This window comes from Dermacentor andersoni, chromosome 2, assembly GCF_023375885.2.
Source record: "Dermacentor andersoni chromosome 2, qqDerAnde1_hic_scaffold, whole genome shotgun sequence".
NCBI classification, from domain to species: Eukaryota; Metazoa; Arthropoda; class Arachnida; order Ixodida; family Ixodidae; genus Dermacentor; species Dermacentor andersoni.
This window is the reverse complement of record NC_092815.1, coordinates 117665400-117687726: the sequence shown is the minus strand read 5'-3', so window position 1 is coordinate 117687726 and position 22327 is coordinate 117665400. Positions and strand designations below refer to the sequence as shown.

The window sequence follows — 22327 nt, the reverse complement described above, 5'->3', positions numbered from 1 at the left end:
TGCTGCGTCTTTCAGGAAGGTAATTTGAAAAGTTACGAACAGCTCCGTCGTATAAAGTGATTGCTTGAGAGTATTTGACTAAATTACTAAGTCATTCACACGGGAAAGTAATTTATTGCAATGCTCACCACTGCAAAAAAAGAAAAAATGTTTTTTTTTACGTTCACTGTTATATCATTACTGTAATGCCAACCCTTTAGCGACGTCTCTACCACCTCTCATCGCCCTATTTTCTCATTACCTTCCGCACTTCCTACGTTCTCTCCGCTCGCCACTCAGTTAATTGTGATATGGGCCCTGGGGTCCTTACTATACCCCCTCCTCTCTCTCTCTGTCTCTCTCTCTCTCTCTCTCTCAGATAATTTTACTTGTGCGAGCAACGTTGCCTTCCACGACTCTCTTGTGTGTCGCACTCAAGACATCGCCGTGTCCGCTGGCCGGCCGCCGCAGCGGTAGCGACCCATTTCGCGCAGCGTCCGCACCGCGGCGTGGCCATCGTCCGGAGCCGGCGGCAACGTTTTGAAGCGCACCTGGGCGGCCGTGGGGAGGAAGTTGGAGTTGCCCGTGCGACCGCGTCTATTCGGCGTTTCGTTGCCGTTGGTGCTGGTTGGTGGTTCGGTCGCTGCTGCTCGCTGCCGCTGGCGACAAGTGCTCGCGCGCGCGCGCTCAACTCCTCGGATCGGAAACTTGGTGACGCGATTGCGTTTGTGCCGCCTCCGTACGATCGTCTCTTGGCCTTACATCGCCACTTCTGCTTTCTTTCTGACAGCGGTGAGTACATAGCCTCTGTTTCGAATCTCGCTGAAAGTGCGAGTTACGCTTGCCGAGAAACGTGCGCGGAATGAAACTTGGGGCGCCGCGCCGGACAACTTCAAGCTTTATTTTCTTTTTCCTCATTTCTTCTATCTCTTAAGGCAATCATCCGAGGTTCTTTAATAAGTTTTGGCAGTTTTCCTTTTTTTAAATCCATGATGTTTCCTTCTTTAGGACCGCCAGTTCTGTAGTGAGATTACTTAAGTCGACGTCTGCAATAACGATGGTTGTGTTACCTGTCCTTTCCTTTGCTGGGAAGAGGCCAACACCTTTGCTTCGTGGGTTCATATGGTAGCTTTGTCGTCTACCTTCGTCTACATGGTCCCGTCAGGCACGCTTGATCGCCTCATTGCTTTCGCGATGGCTGTTGCCTAAAGTTTGAAACATCGCTGAGGACTGCATCAATGAGACGGTGAAAAAGGAAGAAAAAGAAACTAAGAAAGACAAAGGAAGAAAGCTTGTATGCTAGCACCACACCAACGAAACAACAACAATATGCATGTCGATGGTGCAGACATATAAGAGGAATTTTGTTTCATTCATTGTAGTGATTGTTGAAATTCGCCCAAGTGGTACGAAACCCACAACTTTCACGCCTGCAACGCCACACGCTCGCGCGTTAAATTATTGTTCGCACTATTCCGTCCGGCCATCTCTATTCGTGTATACGAAAAGTTCCGCAAAGTCCAAGTTGCAGTAATTACGAGACTAAGAAAACATTCATCGGAGCTAATCGCAGGTTGAAAAACGAGCAGTGATGTTTGCATTGACTTTGAGGGATGAAGTGCCCTAGTTCAGGCGTATGCGACCACAAACAGTTTAGAAAATATAGACGTGTCCTAGAAGAATTGCTGGACTTAAATCACAAGCTACGAACGTGTTTACTACTACGTCCTGAAAACTAGCGTGCATATGAGCGCCGCGACTCCTTCGCCTGTTGCCTGTACCAACCACACCGGGCGCATCAACATGTCGCAGCGCTCAGTCGACAAGACACTTGTCGCTCAGTTGCTGCAATCAGCCATCTGCAACGTTAATTTACTGCGACAACAGTTAAAATGCTCAAAATTGGGCTCCGTGCGTCCGCTCTTTCCGTTATGCCGCTCCGGTGATCGTCGAACCGTCGTCGTTATCGTGTCGTATCCGCTCTCATCCTATTGCGAAGGAAAACGAAACTTTGCCCACTGCTGGGGATTCGAATCCCGTCCCTGCTGTAACGTATGCAATTGCAAGCCGGGCACTTAAACGGTTACGCACCTGAGGGGCTCAGTTCGTGCGCTATCTTGTGCTCTATGCACGTAGGCTCTGACGGTTGTGGATATATATACTTCGGAAGCCGAAGCATTAAGCACTGTTGCGGACGAAGACGATGCAATATTACACTTCAGACTTGTTCTTGAGAAAATGTCGAGGTAGATACGTGCGGTTTTCTTGGAGAGAAATCAAACCATTTGTCGGTGTCCGCGGTCGAGAGTCCGTCACTGCCGCTTGTAAAAGGAGCCCAGAGCTGTAGGATCGCTCAAGTCTGCAGAATTTGTTCACTTGATTATTATGGGGCTGAGTCACGGGGGGATTCGATCGTTTACGAGCAAGCACGTCCACACGTGGTTTAACGCTGCAACGGAACACAGTGCTTGGGCGGGGAGGAAAATGAGATTTAAATTACTTCGCCATTCGCGTATACATATGCATATATATACGGATTACTTCTTGAAGACATTTGGGCTTGTGTTTAGGTTTATTCGGGGTCATCACGAGCTTGCCATTGACTCCAGGATCCAGCTATACCTCCGACGTGCGTCGTACGCGCTTCCTCGTTACAAACCTCGTAAACAGCGCCCTGTTTGATGAATCAGTGTCTCGTTTTGTCTTTCTCCCAACGAGTTATTTGTCCCCGCTTAGTGCGCAGCACCAGCCTCAGTTGTGTGTTAGTCGGAGAGCTGCAATTTCTTCGCTGCAAAGGAGGCGGTAGCGGGCATCAGCCTTCGACTTCTCACCCCCCCCCCCCCCCCCCCCCCGGCAACATTAATCGCTACACTTCATCGAGATGCTGTTCGTGATCGCGCTGTTCGTTCAAGGCTAACCTCCCTCGTCGGCGCGACGACTCGCACAGCTTCTCGGAACTCGCGGAAATTTCAATACCTGGCTTCATTGCCTTGCGGTCTCAAATTCAACCTAACTAACGTGTTTAGGCCTCGCAATGGTTCTCCAAGTCCGGCTATAGTATAGTGTCGCCTCTTTGATGTCGCTTTCAATCCCGTCTTGTTATACTCGTACGAGAATGACATGAGTCATCGCCTTGAATGTGCTTCTTGCTGGGACGACTAATGAGTTGCTGTGTGAGAAAAGATGAAAATGCGACCCTCGTGCAAAAACCCGCACGCATCACAATCGTTTGCGGAATTGTAATGGTACCGACGCAATTTGCAGTTCTTGGGAAAACGGAATGTCAAAGTAGATGCGAAGCTCGCAAAGATTACGCCATTTGCTGATTGACACATGGTGATGGTGACGGCACAAAGAGACGTCACACGAAGAGATGCTCAGGCGGAGCAATTGCCCGCCAGATCTGCCAGGCTGAACCCGCCTGCAGCGATCTCGCCACCACCACCACCACCCTCAAACACGAAAAAAAAAAAACTTGACAACGTAACAAAGCGAATATATCCGATTGAAATTCATTAAATAAAGTAGCAGAGAAACGAAGCTAACCACAGCCAAAGCAACGAATAAAGGCGTGCACGCCTGCACTGAAGCAGACATCAACAGCACACGCTAATGCTGATAGCAGATATCCACACACAAAAAAAAAGGGGAAAGGGAGGGGGAGGGCAAATGAAAATGCTGAAAATGCTAGTAATTGGGAATTATACCCCCGCAATGCGAGTGAACGAGCGTGAAGGTCTGACGTCGATTGACTTGAACGATGTTCCCTGTTTACAAATTCTGCGGTTTTCAATCTAGTGTACTGCACTGCTACTGTGTTATGCATACTCTGTTATTCCTCCTTACCGTTTCGCCAAGTTAAACCGTTTTGCGGAGGGGCTTATACGTTTCAGTTAGGTTACATGGAGCACGTTAGTCGAAGCATTTTCGCATTCAGAACGAGGTCGAACGACATGGCGAACAGTACATTACAGTACAGGCGATTGTACGGTCGGCCCCGAAAGATTGCGAGACACGAGATCCAAAACAAATGTGAATGTCTGCTTTGTTGAGGCATGACGCTTCTAATGTAATGGGTCGCTGTGTAGGTAGCAGAAGCTACCACTGATTAAAACTACGCATTCCAAGCAATGTACCCATAGAGGCTTCGCGGGAATGCGACTTTCCCGCAAATACCGTATTTCTCAAACTTTTGTGACAAACTGGCCTCTTCGAGGAGGATGGACAGCCAGGCTAGACAAAAATGTGCGAAGCCTTTCAACCGATGTCTGCTTGAGTTATCAGGCCAATGTCTTTAGCTGCGTGAGTGTCGCTTACTTGTGTCCATGATGTGGGTTTACCTTCCTTGCCCGTGTTGGTCCTAGGTTCGTTACCCGCTTCCGTGTCACAAAGTTTCTAGTTGATAGACGGCGCCGTACAGTTCGCTCTTCTCCCCTGCTAGTCCTGTTTTCGCGTTGTGTGTCCTATTCGAAGCGCATTTTCGAGCTTGTGACACGGTCTAAGGCAGAGCGTTTGCGGCGCCATCTTCGACTATCGACTCCGGAATCGGCAAGAGGACAAAAAAGAAAGGAAAAAAAAAAAACAAGACGGGCGGATCCTGCTGTAGGCTGTCTCACGCGTTTCGAGGCCAAGCACTGGCTCCTCGCGCGTATTCGAAACTACGCGCGCACTCGGGGCCGTCACACTCAAATGCGGCGAAGGCTCGTGGCGGGGGACACTTCCACGAACGCCTTTTCTTACTTTTTGTCTCCATCGCGGCTATCGCTTTTCCGCATCCGGTTTCTCAGCTGGCCCGTGGGGTGTGTGGTTGCACGGGATTAGTCTGCCGCCTGTGCGGGGTTTGTTCTAGATCGCAAATCAAGCGCTCCCGGAGGCGCTAACTATACACGAGGGAGAGCGCGTGGACTGCACGGGCACGGCACGCCTTTGTTATGGAAGCGCGGTTAGAGAGCGACTGACAAGGCACACACGGCACCGCCGAAACAAAGACCGTTCGTTCTCTGTTCCGGTCTATTCACACAAAGAGGTCAGCAGTGCTTGTTGGGGGCTCGCGTAAAGGGTGAAGAGGAGCGAACGCTTACCCCCCTTTCTCTATATCTCTCTATAACTGCTAAATGCGGATACAAACAAGGTACAAAAATATAAGAAAGTCATAATAAACGGGGGAGGTGGCACATTCTCTCGGGCGACCTGGTAATAGGTCAGAGAAAGAGAGAGGGGAATGAAAGAGAAAAAAAGAAGAGAAAGCTGCGTGTGACGATTCATGAATGCCGTGTGCGAGAGAGAGAGTGAAGAAAACCAAGAGGAGGGTGGCAGTGGTTCCATATAGCGAGGAAAGGGCAGGCCACGAAAATAACTCCGTTGTTGGGTATATCCCCCTTCCATTTCCGCAAAAAGGTTTCCTTCACGCCAGTGTAGGGCACGTCGGGCGATGCCGCAACTTCTTATGAGCTTTCCTGTCGACAAGGCGCGCGCAAAGGTGGGGAAGATCAAGCACTTCTGCGCGGCGCAGATGAAGCTTCGCTGAAAAAAAAGAGGGGGAGGGGGAGCGGAGGAACGAGGAATTGAGCTCGATGCCGGTGACGCATTGATGCTCTCGACGCTGAAAGGCGGCAACTCGCGCTTCCGGGCTTTCCGGGCGTACGTGCAAGGTGCGCGTAACGGTTGCTACGCGACGGCGTCAGTGCCACACCGCGAACAGTGAGCGATCACATCAACGCCATAGCGCGCCTTCGTGACCACTGCGCTCATCAGCTAAACTGTGTTGAGGTAGAAAGATAGACAAAAACGTTTGAAAAAAATAAAGAATACGTACTGAACTTCCGCTCAACTGCCTAAATTAGGTCAGGTATCGCGGTGAGCTGTCGTAGACGGCTTTCCAGTATAGGCAGGGGCCCGTGTTGGCATCATCTACTCATTGACAGTATACCCACAGAGCTGCGGCACTGCCCAGGCAGGGGACATATTCACGGACGATCACATTCGGCAATACTGTGGCCTTCGCGTGACGTAGAGCTCAAACAGCCAATCAGCTCAACCGATTTTGCTCAACCAGCCAATCAGCGTTGGCCTAATTGCCGAGGCGATAGTATCGCCGAAAGCGATCGTCCCAGAATACGTCCCCAGTGCAGAGCCGGTATGACGTAACGATTCCATTTGCTCGATTCTATTCGCACTGCAGTCATTGCAGGACATGTCCATAATGCTTAACGCGGCAAAACGGTGAAACAATAGCTGCAATGGTAGCGCGGGGTTTGACTAAACGTCTTATTTACTACACATACTGGGATGAAGTCGGTAACGAACGCCCACATGATATGTTTCTTATGCTTGTTCATTTATTTAGTGTTACCATTATTATTTTGTAAGATCACATAAATGAAGCCAATGTTGTCTGAGGAAAGGTTGGCACCATGATTGTCAGTGCCACTTCTATAGCGGATGCAGTAGCAGTATATTTTATGCAACCTAATCGATAGGTGCTTCCTATATATTCGTACGGCCTGCCGTGTGCTGCAGTCTCTTGACATATGCACGTCCTTTTTGGGACCGTTTGAGATGACCTCTTTTGAGACCCCCTTTTTTTTTCCTTGCTTCTCGCAGGCCTCTGGCTTACGCCATCAGCCGTATGCAGACTCTGTGCTTGTGTCTGTCTGTTTACCCGTTTTGATTGCCTTCCTTTTCGTTTTTTCATCGCCGTAACCGCACAAGCTTCAAGAGGACGATATGTTTGTAGGATGTGTTTCGTGGTGCGTGAAACGAACAGACTTATCAACGTATGCCTATGTACGTAGTGTCTATGCATGCGTGTAGACGGTGACGCACGACGCCTATTTTTGATGAGTACTCTCCAGGTAACTGTTCTCAGCGACAGTTCTCCTGACAGCTCTGCCTCAAATAAACAGCGCACGTCTGTAAGTAAGCGACGCGGGGGTACACAGACTATATGCGCCGGAGCTCAGCCAACATTTCTACGGCGGCGCTTAAGATAACAACAGCGGCAGAACGTACACGCACAAGGCTATACGCGTCCGATGCGCAGAAGCCGTTGCGTCTACCAAGTATTACGTGCCGTGATCGTGCAGAATGGGTCGGTGGCAATAATCGACATTTTGGATAGCCGGCGCAAGTGTGCATAAACATCTTACGCGTTCAAAGTTTCATTCGTTCACAAACTTAACGCGAACACACAGAACACGTAGAACGTACAGCGCAAACAAGCTGTATAGATACATGTACTGGTGGATTGGCATATCTCTTATCGTATGCGTGCTCGCGCGAGTGCGTGTACGTGCGTGCGTGATATATCAAGCAGAAATGAATCACGGATTTAGCGCGTATATAGCGACCAGTGATCAGTGACAAGCGACGATGACCAAGTAATAAGCGGTAAGTGCTCAAAACAAAAGAAGCAGCTGGCAGTTAGAGCTTCAATGAAGTATTCACTCGGTTTTTCTCGTTGAGCCTATATGTCGGGACTGCGACTGTCTTACCAGTTTCAATATGCAAGTAAACCAACTAGCCCAGTTGTCCATTCTCTTACCGGTTCTGTATGTTTGAAGCAAAAGTGTGCGACCAATGTCATATATAGGATATAAATAACCGTCTAGAAGCAGGTAGGGCTAAGCTCGAAAAAGAAAAAGAAACTAAGCAGCAAATTATACCTGCAAGTATAAACCTCGAACAGGAAAACCCTGTAGGTAAAGAGGCCCGTCGACAACGAGCGCCAAACAATTGCAATTCCCGAAACTGCCGCTGACCCAACTGGTTCATAGGGGAAGACTGCGTCATGTCGACGAAGCGCACATCGTCGCTGCGAATATTGAACCCCATATATACAGAATAGGCTAAAAGGCGCCCTGTAGCGCACTCTTAGTGCGTTGAGTGCGCCTGAGGGCGCGTGGGTCAAGGCTTGCGCGTTTTCTGCACAAACTGATGGTTGCATTCGAGATCGGCACGGAGAAAAAAAAAAAAAAAAACCCGGCGATTCTCACGTGTACAAATCGGTACCCATGAAAAGCGGTCGTTTATAGCCACTTCGAGGTCCGCAACGATTCCTTCGCGTGAACGCCGCCGTGTAGTCGCATGTCCGAGGGCGTGTACCGAAGCACGCAGGCGCGGTGAACTCGCACACAGCGTTTGTGACGCTGACGCACGTCGTTGGCGTGAGACACTCGGCCGCGCTCTCCTTTCTCGCGGGTCGTTCACTATGCTGGGGCGTTCCTCGAACCGGACCTGTGAGCGCGCAGCGTACTAAAACATATCCGTAGCCTATATATGAGCAAGTCGTTGCTCTGCGGCGTGCGTGAACTCTGTTCGGAAGACGGGAAAGTACCGTTAATTCGATGCAGCTGGGGCAGGGTTGGTACGCCGTAAGGACGACCTCGGTTCGTTTGTTCGATTTTTATCCCTTTATTAACATTCATCGCTCACAACCGGCCGATTCTGGCGGTAACGTAGGCTGAGCCACTGCTCGGGCGACTGACGAAGCTCCAAAATGAAAAGAATAAAGTTATTAGCATCCAATATTGAAATAATTGGAGTACAATGTATACATTATTCAGGAAAACAAAATTGCTTTATGCCGGAAGTACTGTAGATATGTCGAAATAGATCTTGTGGACGAGCATGAATGCTGGAGTGAGGAAAATAAATAAATAAAAATGACATGAAGCGTGTTTTGAGATTTCACAACATTTCGTAAGGAATGTGGCGTACTTCGTAAAACCGCGTCACGATGACTACGCGTACCGTAAAAATCTGTTCATAGTGAACTTTATTGGCCTGCTCACGATCCCATACTTTATATGATAAACATTTGTATGGTAAATTTGACCCCCTACCCTTCCCCCTCCGCAGAGTAGTCAACCGCAACTACCTCTGGTGAACTCTCCTGCCTTTCTATGCATCCTTTCTCTCTCCCTATCGCTCTCTCTCTCTCTCTTGTGTTGTAAACAGCGGGATACCATCGACTTCTAATTGAAGCACTGCTCTTACAGCATACATATAATAAACACCCTACGTTGGAGCTTGAGGCAAGCCTTTATCGAGAAAGAAAAATAAAACGCACTGGCAACATTTGCGGTGTCTTCGAAAGCCAAATACACGCAAGAAGAGATCAACTAGTAGATGGTGCAAGCTATTGAGGTTATTTACCGACGGGGGCGTTACGACTCAGGGTGGAATTATTGCGGGGAAATATTATTTCGGATGCCATCAGTACATCAAGGCTCCGTCGTGCGTACTTTCTTATGCAGCTTTGTGAGTGTGTCGATGCATCGACGAAGTCATCCTTCGTGCGCCGTTTTGAATTCGTCCCCATTGATGATCGACAGCAAAGCTTTCAATCTGCATTGAAGGTATTTTGTTGACTGAAGCAAGCTCTCAAAGAAACTTCCAATGAATCGTGAACGTTCATGTTGACGCTGCCTGATCTATCAGAACGTGATCCTGATGTATTAGCGAACGTAAATCAGCATGAGCCATTTAAACGTACAGCGCTTACCCACTATGTTTATTTACAGGAGTTCAAATCCTCGAAGACGTTCGTATGAATGAATAGCTTGGAAAAAACGATATCCGGCTTTTCGCTACGTGTTATAACCAACGCGTTGACAGCGAATGCACCCCCGGAACAAGCGTAGCAGTAAACGAAGAAACTTTTTTTCGTTTTTTTTTTAGCGTACGCAAAACCACTGCGAGAAAGGTCTCGGTGGTACATACGTTCTTCAGCTCGGTAGACTTCGTGGAATGCGGATCAAGCACACTGACAGAGAAGTACACACTTTTCCTATCAATGTGAATAACCTCATGAACGCATGCTCGCGGTGGCGTATAGCCCGGTGTGCCACGCCTTGACCACGCCGCTGTCCCCTTTGACTTGCGCATGTACACCGGCTGTACACTTTCTCGTCGCCATCGGCGTTCCCATCGTGACGTTGTCTCTACTCGCATACGTAAGTTAAACGTCACGGGGAAAGCCACCTAGCCGCTTCCGCGTACGGAGGTGACCAGCCTCGTATGCGTCTGAATTGCCACGGGCTCGCGGTCAGCCTTTTTCTGGCGCAACGCGCGTGTCACGTGGTACTCTCGTAAGGGGTTAGCAGCCGTGGGGCATCGTATACGCAACTTGCATGTCACAGCGCGTAATCGTACGAAAAAAGGTATACGTCAGCAAAACGCATCGGGCGAGAAAGGGAATGAGTCGAGGAAACACCCAGAGTGCTATTTCATGATTTTTGGCACGCAAATGCGTCGTGCACCACGCTAGGACGCGCTGCAAAAACACTTAACAATGGCGTGGAAAAGCTGCGTTTCATTCAGTGGGAAAGTGCAAGGAAAGTAAAAAAGAAATACACAGATACCGGCTACCATTCACAGACTATGACAATGTATTCACTGGCGCAGTGGGTACCACGCTGTGTACACTGGTAGGGAATAACAGTGAATCAATAAAGAACATTTGACACCGGTATGTTTACTGAAAAACGGAGCTGGTTGTCTGCCAAGAAGAACGCACAAGAGTTTAAGCTGTAAACAAGAAGACCGGTAAACTGTCCGCTGTTGGAAGACGGAGTTGTACAGGCGTTTGAAGTCCGCAGTTTTAAAGAGTGAGCCTATAACCAGGCACGTGCCTAGGTATTCCCCCGCCCCCTCCCCCATCTTTACATGACACTTCCTCTCTGGTCATAACAACCAACTAGGATTATCTCTCCCTGCCTTTTCTATATCTCCGCATCCTCCTTTCTTTGTAAACAAACTTCAGGGAAAATAAAGGGAGAAGCAAAATTGACAACCCATTCCGAACGCTGCGCACATTTTTGGAAGCACAAAGTACGGACATATACGACCTGTGCCACCTGAACAAATTCGCGCAACAACTCCATTAGATTTTTCCTTTTCTAAAAATTGTGGGATGTTTGTTGTGCGTGTTAGACGAGGTCAAGTTCCGTGCATACCATCCGCAAATGTTCGCGTTACATGCAAGTGCCACATATATATATATATATATATATATATATATATATATATATATATATATATATATATATATATATATATATATATATATATATATATATATATATAGCGTGACTGTTGCGCATGTATGGTTGAAAACAAGAAAAGTATAAATTTACTGCGAGTTCTTCCGGCATGGCGCTTTATGAAACATTTCCAAACAGAGATAGGGAGGCTTTGACCTTGCCTGCAGCTTACCACATGTGCGTACGTCTATATTTGTACAGCTCGGAGTTCTGGCATGGAAACAGCGAGAACCGAGCAACGCGAGTATTCATTGCCACCGCAAGGGAAAAAAAGAAAAAAGAATGAGTGTGTGATACGCGCAGCTGCGCACGTGGTCACACGCAGAGAAATCCAGAGCTTTTACTCGCCATCTCCCTTTGTTTTCTTGCTTCTGCATGCAGTCCATGCGTGCGCGCACGCACTGACACCACGTGTGTGTGTATATATATATATATATATATATATATCCGTAACATTCCGCCAACGGCGAAATTTCGCCTGGTGTGTTCGTACAATTGGTATCACAACAACAACAACAACACTAATATTAATAATAAGAATAATAACAACAATGATGTTGTTGTTGTTGTTGATGATGATGATGATGATGATGATGATGATGATAACCGCGCACCAGCCGAGTAAATGTTTTCCAACAGTTGGCTGCCTCCTTCCTTTTCTTGGACTTGCGCGGAGACCTCACGCGCGCGCCGAATTTTTTGCCGGTATCACCACTTTCTGAGCTACACGCTATAACGCGGAAGCATGGCACGCGAGGCCAAAGAAAATGTGGCATGACCACATTTGTGGTCAAGAAAATGTGGCATGACTGCCGCTTGTCTTCTCATAATAAAGTAATTTTGCCTTTCTACTACCAAGTAAAATGTGAAGACTATTTTAGAATTAGCAGCACTATGAAGGGGGGGGGGGGGGCGGAGAATGCGGCACGCTCACTTTCTTAAAGAACATTGCAGATTCCTTTAAGAGAAACCATCAACTTGTCTCACAAAAAACAAGGCAAGGTGGGTGATCACGGAAGTTTGTTCACAAACAGAGGGAAACCAAAAGTGTCATTGGCTGACATCGGAACCGGAAAAAATAGACAACGTGGACCGACCTTTCGAGTCCCGCGGAAAATGGTTTGTGTAGCGAGTCCCCTGGACATTATGAACGAGTACCTGAACCTCAGCAGCTAGTTTTATAACTCCGTGTCAGTGCGGCACCGTTAGCTTAATCGACCTCAACTTTCTTTCAGCTCGACAGTTCATTTATAGAAAAAAGAAGAAGAAGAAGATTCCCCATTAGTACACAGCCTGTAAAAAATCGTCCTTACTGATTTGCGCATTAAGCGCCGTGGGTGTTCCAGTCCATTTCATACGTTCTTCAATACACTACAATTATTTTATATTACCGCTGCCGTGACGCTGCAGCAGTAGCAGTGATCTCTTCAAGGCAATCTGTACGCACGGATGCATGCACTGACAGCCCGCAAGAACGAGTAATAGCTTCCGCCTGCACGAGCTGTCACATTTCCTTGCAGAACGTCTCAAAGGCTCTCGGGAACCGGTGCGGCGAAAAAGAAAAGCGAGCGACGACAGGTAGCGGGGTGCGTGTGTGGATGGCTTCCGCAAAGGTCATTGTACGACCTCTATGGACACAAAAGTGAGCGGACTGGGAAAAAGGGCAACTGCGGACGGGTGCGGCGTGTTTGTTTACCACCTCTACTTTTGTGCTTTGCGCTGTTGGTCCTCGTTTGCAAGGCCAATTCAGCACTGCGCCGTAGCGTTCAGAAGGAGCGATCACAGATAACAGTGTTCAGCATGATGCTTCCGTACAACGCAGCCTGTTTGATGACTCTAGCGGTTGAAACCCTGCGCGTTATTGCTTCTCTGTTATCCACTAACGCTGTTGTTCGCAAGCCTGCTGCTTTATTTGGGAATGTCTCGCTCCCCGCTCGCTTTTGGACACTCCCGAAAAAGGAGGCTTCGAATGCTGTGCAGCCACAATATGCGGTTAACTATTCGCTTCGTGTACGGATATCGTAGTCGTACAGCTCTGGTGAGCCTTTTTGGAATACCGTAGGTGCCTTAGTTTTCGATCTCTGTACACATCCATATGCGTATGCATAAACGTGCTAGAATTTACTGCGCTAACTAGGAAAGATATGTGTCTTAAGCGAGATGCCCACGATATTTTCGGGAGTTATGTGGCATCACTTCGAGAAATTTACAAGGAAGTCGTGAAAATTTGAAACGAAGCTTCTCGATGTTGCTCAGTTCATCGACGCATTAATGCAGTCTGCCCAGCACCGAATGTTGTCGCCATGGGGGGCACTATACCAACACTTCCCAGATAACCGCGTACCCTTTGATTTAAGCTGTCGGGCAGTTGTTGTTTGCTCCTTCGGTGCGTTCGGGAAGCAGGAAGGCTTTGAAACGAGGCCTTAAAAAAATCTCACGATAATTGCATGGTACCGTGTTATACGACGTCTAGCCGACACTGTCTTCATCGGTGCGTCGTGGTACTGTTAAATGGGATGTCGAAGAACATCGTGGCACCGATGATATTTTTGATTAAAGCACTGGCTATAAAGTGCGGATAGCGGTTCACTTAAACGCACCCATGTTCGAAAGTTGACTTAATTGCAGCCTTTTATGTGCGTGCTTGCAATGTTTAGTGTCCGCGGAAGAGCCGATTGTAGTTCTCGAGGAAGTGTCATGTCTATTCCTTGTTTTTCTTCTTGATACCATGTTGTTGAACGTTTGGTGACATGCTCACGTAAGGGCGTTCACGGCTGAGCAATCGATAGTAAAGATTATCTTGCCAAAACCGCCAACACCTGCCTCCATTGATTGACTCTATTCGAACAGCGTATACGCTTTCCAGTTCAAGCTTCCTCCGTGGACGTTCTGTATGCATTAAGACGACGGCTTCACTGAGTCACTTGTTACTTTCTTGCCTCAACTTCTTGTAACTCATTATATAATTCGCATAATTTTATTTCCGTTCAAGCGAGGTTTCTCGTCGAAAAACTAAAATCCTCAGGTCTACTATTGCACTGGTAGGCAATACCGTCGAGCGTCTCTACAACAAAATGACCTGCATAACGAATGAATAATTATGTCGCGGTTCCAACGCGTGCGGTGCGGTGTGCGACCTTTACAGCGAAGTGACCTGTATAACGAACGATTTCGGAGGCCCCAAGTACTTCGTTATAGAGGCGTTCGATTGTACATTGCAGCGCGCCTTTAGGGACATCCTGAAATACGAGTGGCACCTGCACGCGCATATCACGTGATGTATGCCCTCTGAAACATCGAAGCCTGTATTACAGGCCTCAGACGTCCGCCTGAAAGCACGTTCCTTGCGCAACAATGGCGATGACATGTGCCACGCACGCATGGCGTACAATGTGATAGCGGAAAGTAACGGATGTCGAGTGAACGCGAGACAGCGGAGACTGACCGCTGTCTCAAGCGGTCACCAGACACGTCTAATTTCCGAGCCGATCGGAGAATATGAGCTGCGGCGATACGACACGGCGTCACCATTGTGTGCCATATCGAACAAGATACGCTGACATGCGCTGCAGTGCAAGTGATTGCTGTACTGCACCGTTCCAAAGCGGTGTCGTCTGGCGCGTCACTGCTACATTGCATCGCTTCCTCCGGGGAGGCCATTATACGTATATACTCAGGCGGAAGTCGGCGTTGCCTTCAGCCGTGTTGCCGAGCGAGAAATCTTTAACTTGGAAGACAGAGAGTCCGGCACTGCACCAGCAGCCGAGCAAGTGCGTGCAAATTTGGTAGCGAACTCTCTCGAGCTAATTAAGGCATGTAGTTGAGCTTACATGGGCATGAAAGCGCCTGCCTATAATCCATCAAATTCTTAATCAGAAACAACCGGTCTCTTTCACAATTCCGACAGCTTCACACAGATGGTGTGTGCCTGCCTGTCTGTGAATCTACCTCGGCGTGTCTACATTACAACAATTTGATTGGATAAACTTCATTAAAAGTCCGGCAGGACACGCGTCAGCGCGCAGCGGGCGTCTCCCACGCACAGCTACATTACAACAGTGTATATATATATATATATATATATATATATATATATATATATATATATATATATATATATATATATATATATATATATATATATATATATATATATATATATTGACCGGGGTTGTTGGAGAAGTATGGGAGAGGCCTTTGCCCTGCAGTGGGCGTAACCAGGCTGATGATGATGATGATGATATATATATATATATATATATATATATATATAGTGAGAGAGAGAGAGAGAGAACGTGGCACAGCTGCAATTTACATTACCGATTCAACCAACGTGACGTATACGCGGAAGTTGCAACGGAGCACATTTTAAACATCTGACGATTTGCAGAGTGTACACACATGGGCGTCTAAACCACATTTTATTCCACCGTAGTGTCAACACTAGTGCACTGCGCTTTATCTTGTGAGTCGCGAAGAAATTTCAACGTTTCAGCATTGCACAGCCTGCTGCCGTCATTTGTGCCGGCAAGATGCCACCGTTCACTTTTCATGTGGATTCGTATCGCGTATCAAGACAGGGACGTGTGGCCAGTCCATCGTGTACGTCTTGTGGCTGCTGCGAGACAATTCAGCACCTTATATTTGAGTGTCCCGCTTTCAGTGCGCAGCGCATGTCACTAGTGAGAGACTGTCATCTCCTTAGCCTGCGGTGTACGACACTCGACGAATGTTTGTACCCCAGTGGTTGTGCGTCTAAGCGTGATCAGGTTCATCGCGCTCTACTTACTTTTCTGGATGTTAACTAACTTAGGTTCACCTTTGTAGCGTCGAAACTATTCTATTCAACATTCCGTAGTAGCGTGACCTTCAGTGACCGGCCCTACTGTGTGTGATCTGTACTGTGTTCTACTTTACTCTTTAGATTTGTCCTGTTGCTCTTCCTTTCCTCTTTCCTCCCCTCCTTCCTATCTTCCATTTATGTGTTGCTGTCACCTCCCTTCTGAAGAGTAGGCAGGCGTTGTGCCCCTTCCGGTGGTAGTTGCGAGCCTGCTCCTCGATTTTCCTTTCCTGTTAATTGTATATATGTGTTGAAAACCAATAATAATAATAATAATAATAATAATAATAATAATAATAATAATAATAATAATAATAATAATAATAATAATAATAATAATAATATAAAATATCAAGGTAGCTAATCGCTCATATCGCACCGTGCTGTATCACTGTGTCGCCACATTGCGCAAAACGCAGCGACATTATAGGGTTTTGCAACATTGTACCGATCGAGAGGAGTGCAAAAAAAAAAAAAGAAAACGTTGCTGGCTCTTCCGTAATCGAGAGTAGATCTAAGCATGAAATGGCTACCGGTAAAGCAGGCTGATTGGTGTAATTACGACCATCACTCACAACCATGTCACAACCTACAGAACTATCCGCGCCACGCCGGACGCTGCCGGCCTAGTCACGCAGCGTGGCGCCATGTCTCGAAGGAGGCGGCGCAAAACCCGCGCCGCGGAGCTCACGGACCGCCGGTGTTGAAAAGAGCACAGGCAACCGTGTCGGTGCCAAAAGGTGACAATCAAGTGTATGGTGCACTGTATCTGCCTTGCGAACGTCGCTATTGGAGAGAGAGAGAGAGAGAGAGAGAGAGAGAGAGAGAGAGAGAGAGAGAGCAAACGATAAAGGAAAAGCAGGGAGGTTAACCAGGACTGAGCCCGGTTGGCTACCCTACACTGGGGAAAGGGAAAGGGGGATGGAAAGAAAAAAAAAGAAGAGAAAGTCTACCGGGGATGTCGCTATTGCAAATGACAAAACTTCGGCGTACTAGAAGTTACAGCTTGAGTGATATTGTGAACAAACATTAGGAAGAACTCGGAAGCAATATTTGTTGTAACTTGTTCGGGCAGTAACTAGCGCTAATACGGTCTTGTACAAAGGGTTTGGGATCAAAGATTGCATTTTCTTAAGTTTTGACTGGTTGCCCGGACGATCTCGTTTTGTCCTCGCAACGATGCCCGGATGTCCCTGTCTGAGTGCCCAAATAACGGCTCTGGCTTTTGGCTCAAGGCCACTTGAAGGTCGCCGACAACGGGAGCTAGAAGCATTTCATGTTTTAAAGAAGGGTAAGTATTTACTAAGGTAATCGCAAATAGAATCAGGAATACCTTAGACTTCTTTCAACCAAAGGACCAGGCAGGATTCCGTAAAGGCTACTCAACAATAGACCATATTCATACTATCAATCAGGTGATAGAGAAATGTGCGGAATATAACCAACCCTTATATATAGCCTTCATTGATTACGAAAAAGCATTCGATTCAGTCGAAACCTCAGCACTCATGAAGGCACTACGGAATCAGGGTGTAGATGAGCCATATGTAAAGATACTGGAAGCTATCTATAGCGGTTCCACAGCCACCGTAATCCTCCACAAAGAAAGCAACAAAATCCCATTAAAGAAAGGCGTCAGACAGGGAGATACGATATCTCCAATGCTATTCACAGCATGTTTACAGGAGGTATTCAGAGGCCTGGAGTGGGAAGAATTGGGGATAAAAGTTGATGGAGAATACCTTAGCAACTTGCGTTTCGCTGATGATATTGCCTTGCTTAGTAACTCAGGAGACCAATTGCAACGCATGCTCACTGACCTGGAGAGGCAAAGCAGAAGGGTGAGTCTGAAAATTAATCTACAGAAAACTAAAGTAATGTTTAACAGTCTCGGAAGAGAACAGCAGTTTACGATAGGTAGCGAGGCACTGGAAGTGGTAAGGGAATAGATCTACTTAGGGCAGGTAGTGACCACGGACCCGGATCATGAGACTGAAATAACCAGAAGAATAAGAATGGGCTGGGGTGCGTTTGGCAGGCATTCTCAAATCATGAACAGCAGGTTGCCGCTATCCCTCAAGAGGAAAGTGTATAACAGCTGTGTCTTACCAGTACTCACGTACGGGGCAGAAACCTGGAGGCTTACGAAAAGGGTTCTGCTGAAATTGAGGACGACGCAACGAGCTATGGAAAGAAGAATGATAGGTGTAACGTTAAGGGATAAGAAAAGAGCAGATTGGGTGAGGGAACAAACGCGGGTAAATGACATCTTAGTTGAAATCAAGAAAAAAAAATGGGCATGGTCCGGACATGTAATGAGGAGGGAAGATAACCGATGGTCATTAAGGGTTACGGACTGGATTCCAAGGGAAGGGAAGCGTAGTAGGGGCGGCAGAAAGTTAGGTGGGCGGATGACATTAAGACGTTTGCAGGGACAACATGGCCACAATTAGTACATGACCGGGGTAGCTGGAGAAGTATGGGAGAGGCCTTTGCCCTGCAGTGGGCGTAACTAGGCTGATGATGATGATGGTGTAGAGCCTCTACTTGTCACCAATAAGAACGTATTCTCTCTGTTAACTCGAACACCCAGCCATTACAAAAATGACTGTTATTTAATTGAGTTACCATTGACACATCATGGGGTAATTGTTGAATCAATAATAAAATTCAAACAAAATGTCCGAACCCTATGACTTCATTTAAAAGTAGTGCAACGAAATTTCTATTGAACCCTTAATTGATTACGCACTAAATATTTCATGATTTCTTTTACTTTTTTTATTGTGCCAACTAAGTGTAGCATGCATGTATAGTCTCACATCTGAGAGCGAGACATGAAATTTTAGCACACATGACGGGAGTGGTACTTCTGTCGGAGTTATTAGTGCACAGAGGCGTACTTGCAGAAATAGCATCTCTATTGATTCGCCTTTTCGTGGTGGTACATGCCATTTCTGATCAACTGGCATGTTTCAGTGGGTAACAAACACTACATCATTTATCACCTTTAGAAGCATTAAAAGCTGTGCATGCATCACAGAACGTGTTAGTTCATGTCTCCGGAGACGTGATCTAACGTTAGAAAGAACAACGATTGCCTGGTTGTCGCGTTGTTAGTGTATGCTTTGGCTCTGGGAGCGGCGCGAGCGTTTTCAGCCAGAGTGTCACTAGAAAAATCTGTATACATCCCACACGAGTGTAATACAGAGAGAACGGGTTCCGGCCTCCTCGAGAGTCGGGCCTCTCTTTTATGATGCCATCGTAAGGAAAAGCCATTTGCCCCGGGATCCTGGTCGTCCGACGTTCGTAAACGTCGAAGGACGCAGTCACCACGCAAACATACATTTAATAGGGTAGTGACACAGCATGCTTCCCGCATGAGTCGGCGCGCAAGGAAAGAGTGCAGACGAAGACAACTCGCCTGACAACACCTGCCTCGACGTTAGCTCAATTAGAATAAAGAAAAATAAAACCACGACCACGACTTAATTTTACTTTGCACTGCGCCGCATAACGCGCTTCACCTTCCCATCGCTGCTCCTACCGGTTCTCTCTCTCTCTCTCTCTCTCATCCTCTCACTCGCCGCGTAGCGCGACCTAGTGGAGGTGATAAAACACTCGCGCGACTGGTTCGCGTGGTGCATTGATCATGTTCTGCGGGGAGTCACTGACCACTTGTCGTGTCTGTGCGTTGAGAGCCTCGCTCGGAAAGGTTCATTATAGCTGGGTCGAGAAAAGTGAAGTGAAAACAGAAACACAAGAAAAGTATAAAAGCAGCGTCCCTTATAAAAAAAGAATATAAAGAAGAAGAAGAAAATATAGCGTCACGGCAGCGATCTGAAGCGCTACATGGTGGGCGCAAGCAAACGTGCAGTAACAAGCGCTAGAGTGATTAACCTTTAAAAAATTTCGATAATTTTATACTTCGTAGCATGAACTGCTGTCGAGTTTGAGTATAACTTTCTTTATTTAATATCAGGCATCCCATTTGTAGCATTCGCAAGACGATGACGGAGTGCAAAAAGATGGACATATCTGGCTGGAAACGGACACCTGAAGAGCACTGCTACCCACTCGCACAGCTCCTGTTTGCTTGAGACGGAACAATGGTAATGGACAGACGTCCGCTAATAATGTAGAAGACAACCACAGGTTACGACTACGACCTCGACTACCACCAACAATTTTATTGCGGGAGCAAATAAACGCGCAGCAAAATGTTTGATGGGGTATAGACCACATAGACTGAAAAAAAAAAAAGACTGTACTCTAGCCTCATTTACTGCAGAATGCCTTATATCCTACACCGACTTTCTACACTTTCGATGCGCGATCACGGTTAAAAAGACCACATTCAACTCGCTTTTCTTCCTTTTTTTTTATACACTGTCTACAAAACCTGCGGTGACGGGTACTTTTCTTGGGTGCGTGCATGACGCCTATAGATTGGCCGGTTGTAGCCGACGAGCTCAAAACAAGGTGGCTTATAAGCGAAGCGCCCGATCTGGCGACGAGCTTCCCGACACTATAACGAAAAGAAGGCGCGCGCTATGTTTCTCAGCTCGGGTCACGCACGCCTTGCATCAGGTATCGGCAAGAACGTCGTAATGGCTGCGGGAACATCGACCTTGACTCGACGGGCAAGCACGCGGTAATTGCGATGCCGAGTCAGGCATGCAGCGAGCGAGTACGTCTACACACGCGAACAGGTGGCAAAGATAGGCGCACGCGTCACTGGAAGCCTCTTTCTTTTTTGACGATGATGCTGTGACGATTATATATTATTAATATTATAAATTACGTGGTCGTCATTGGCGGCCGTATTTTTAAAAATTAGATGAAGGGAAAAAGAAATGGGAATGTAGGCTACGTCAGAGCCGCCTATCCCAAGTTTGCTAGTCAAGGAGGATGAGCTGATAAAAATGAGCTGACGGTGGAATCTTCCAAAATGGGCTGCCTACCTAGTCCTGGATGCCGTGGGCCTGACCCGATAGCTTGGCCCTGCTCACCAGACGATGCTGCTTTTCAGGGCTTGGGCTTGTCAGCTGTGCCTCCCATTGCTTGACGGGTGGTCCGATGATGTATGGTGTCGATGGGTTGTGCCCACACTCCCATATCGTGTGGTAGGAGGCATTGGGCGCAGAGCAGAAGGCGAACTTGTAAGTGTAGCTCGTAGGATACATGGCGTGCAGCAGGGTGTCGTGTGGGAATGTGCCGGTCTGTCGTTTCCGGAACATCGCCGCCTCTTCTCTGGCCAGCTTGGGATTCAGGGGTCGGTATAGGTCTTCCTACCCAGTCTGTAGTGGATCAGAATGTCGGTGTATCTTTTCGGGACGCCATCGTGTGTGTCTACCGGAGTTTGCGAACCCGGTGACATAGCCCGGAGAACGTGATCTTGGGCAGCGGCGTGAGCCGCTAGATTACCCACCAGGGACTCGTGTCCCGGGACCAGACAATGTACGAGTATATCTCTTGAAAATTGTCCAGTTTCTCGACGATGTTCAGGGCTTGTTTGGAAATGCGGCCCTTTGGTAATTTCTGCATGCTGTTTGTGAATCCGTGGCTGCCAGGGCTACCACCATTTCTTTCGCAGAGTCGAGGTCTGGAGAGTTCACCGAGGCCGCTGCTACCTCAAGCAATAACAAAGAAGAGAAAAGCGAGAAGAAAATGTCAAGGGAGGAGGGGGAAGGAAGAAAGAGAGAAGGCATGAGATGTTAACCAGAAATGCGTCTGGTTGGCTATCCTACTCTGGGGGACGGGAAAGAGGGAATAGAAAGATGAGATAGAGAGGGAGGGGGAGGAAAACCGCGGTGAGGTCGCGCACGCACGCAGTGGGCCTGAGCAAGACAAAGGCGTTCCCATAGGCCAGTCACCCTCAATAAAGACAAAATTGCCTTTAAAGCTTTGTGCGCCGACGAGCGATGGGGACGGTCTTCAAGTAGCACCTGCACGGACAACGGCCGATCGTCCAGTCCTCGCAATGCGATAGATAATGTTTGTCTTTCCGACTGAAATCGATGACGGCGGCACAATAAATGTCCAACGTTCTCTTCACCGCCGCAGATGTCGCATGCATGCAGCACTCTCGATCATTCCAATCAAAGCAGTGTGCGCCTTTGTGAAAGCCATTCCCAACCACAGCCAGTATAGAAGCGATGCCTCACGTCGGTGAAGCCCGGGTGGAGGTTGGAGTTGGAGCGAAGGATTCAGTAGTTCGTGCAACCTGGTGCGACTTATATTTGGGGTGTTCCACTCTGTTAAAGAAAGCTTGCGGGCCAGGTTACGAAGCTGCCATACAGCGTCCGTCCTCGAGAGAGGAATGGGTACGCTGTGTTGTTCTTGATGTGACTCGCGGGCAGCTTTGTCTCCTTGATTATTTCGACTGATACCGCAATGGCCAGGTAGCCACTGGAAAATAATTTCGTAGCTTTTCTATTTGAAGCCGTGGTGTTGTTTTTAC

General features: G+C 47.6%; 1 protein-coding gene across 1 annotated transcript in view; it reads left to right on the top strand.

Annotated features, from left to right (window-relative positions):
• The first annotated feature begins 553 nt into the window (after nt 1-553).
• Nucleotides 554-22327, top strand: part of LOC129387560 (uncharacterized) — a 142707-nt gene continuing 120933 nt past the window's right edge. Inside the window, exon 1 of the mRNA XM_055076629.2 lies at nt 554-771. The gene's annotated coding sequence lies outside the window, so the exon portion shown is untranslated. The remainder of the gene's footprint in view (nt 772-22327) is intronic.